At 45.0% G+C, this 1,867-nt stretch overlaps 1 pseudogene; it reads right to left on the reverse strand.

Moving 5' to 3' along the window:
• Positions 1-927: 927 nt before the first annotated feature.
• On the reverse strand, positions 928-1,182 carry LOC116089342 (annotated as a pseudogene).
• Between the last annotated feature and the right edge of the window lie 685 nt (positions 1,183-1,867).

Genomic DNA, 1,867 nt, shown 5'->3' on the forward strand with positions numbered 1-1,867 from the left:
AGGTACTCATTAGCCCATCAGAGAGACGGAATAATTCTTGAAAAGTGGATAACTCAAGTATTGGCCAATATAGCCTGTTCATGGTGAGAGGACAGCCGTTGAGCTTGGTGTCCAGCTGTGGGGGATGTAAGAGAAGGACTGAAGGCAGAGTGGCAGCAGGAAGCTAGATCACAAGGTACCAAGGAGGTCTGTGTGACCGTGGCAGAGGCTGTGAAGAATACTGCAGAGAACCTTTACATCGGAAAGAACAAAACTTCATCAAGGAACTATCTCTTCCAAATATTGACTGAGCAAAACAGATCAAGCCCAACCCTCTTGGGACTCAAATCGATTGGGGGGATGACAGAAACTTAATTAAATAATCACTAAGATAAAACTACATATCTGCTAGAACACTTACCACTTCCCTTAACACTTAATACATAATATTTGAAACATCTAAAACAAGACTTGACCAATTTCCTTCTCCCCATCTTTACTCGTGGACAGAGCATTCTTCGTCCTTGTGCTCCTAGCTAGCATAAGAGATGCACGTGATATTAGCCCATGTGTCCTGCTCTTACAACGTATCACAGGGTGAGTCATTTCTGAAGAACGGAACTTACTTCTCATATTCTAGAGGCTGGGAATTCCAAGACCAAGTATTTGGGGTGTGATGGGGGAATGTGTGCAGTATGCTCACGTGGTAGGGAGCAGACCAATGCAAGAACCCTAATTCCATCTATCTACTGAGACACCCTCATGACTTTAACCATCATTTAAGCACACCACTCCTCCCTGCCAAAGCTTTAAGTACAATTACACTGAAAATATCCGAGTTTTGTAGAGAGCACGCTCAGACAAAATATATCCTTTTTAATGTTAATTCTCTACCACATTTTTATTGGAGATCAACAGGAAAAGGGCCTTTTCCATCAGCAGAAGGACTCACAGGTTCTTCAGCCATTCCAGGCTTGGACCCAGAGGATACTGTGGGTGGCTGGGCACATCAGGCATGTTCCCATTATCTCTCACAGGCACTGGAGAGTTGTAGGGTGTGGCTTTGTTGATCATGCCAGCGTACTTGATGTAGGGGCTAATCGTGGGCATAATTATAACGAGGCCCCAGACAGAGAAGGACACCACCAGCACCAGCTCCTTTGCCCAGGCATTCTTGAGGAAGGCAGAGATTCTCCCTGCCATCTTGGTCTTGGCCCCAAATAATTTTTAAGAGACTTGAATGTATTTTTTTATTTTTTTTCATATGTAATGATGCTTCCCCATGAGAAAAAATGACTCTTTTATCTGTTGAAGTGAAGAAGGAAGGCATTATTGGGAAGCCAGAGAGATACTAAGGACCCACAATCAGATACACCGTGAGAGGGTTTGGAGTTCTAATGTCAGTGGACGAGGGAAACGCCACAAACTAGAGTATAAAGATGACATTAGAAACCAACAGGATGTAGAGATTGTGTCAAAGAAGAGTAAGTTTTAGAGTCTGAGAGGAAAGAAGGTGACACGCAGGAACGGGGAAAGGACCCCATGGGTCATGTTGTGGATGTGCTAGACTCTTTCAGAGACACTCAACAGAGTAAGTTTTCGGTGTTGAACCAAAGGAAAACTAACTAAGGCAGAGTCTTTGGGGGATTCACTGGAAATAGGTGATAGCTGGAAATGTGAAGAGGAACGTTAGAGAACCTCAGGGCAAGGCTGGGTCTTAGGACCAGAGTGTTTGGGCACAAGCAGCTAAATGACAGAGACTGTCTTGTGATGAAGAACATCCCTGCAGAACACTGCCATGGAAGCCTCTGGAGCAAGCTGCTGCCAGGGGATAGAGCTCCAGGGAAGACAGGAATGAGAGCTGTCAGCCTCCCCAAGCCACGCTGGA

This window comes from Mastomys coucha, unplaced genomic scaffold (assembly GCF_008632895.1).
Source record: "Mastomys coucha isolate ucsf_1 unplaced genomic scaffold, UCSF_Mcou_1 pScaffold14, whole genome shotgun sequence".
NCBI classification, from domain to species: Eukaryota; Metazoa; Chordata; class Mammalia; order Rodentia; family Muridae; genus Mastomys; species Mastomys coucha.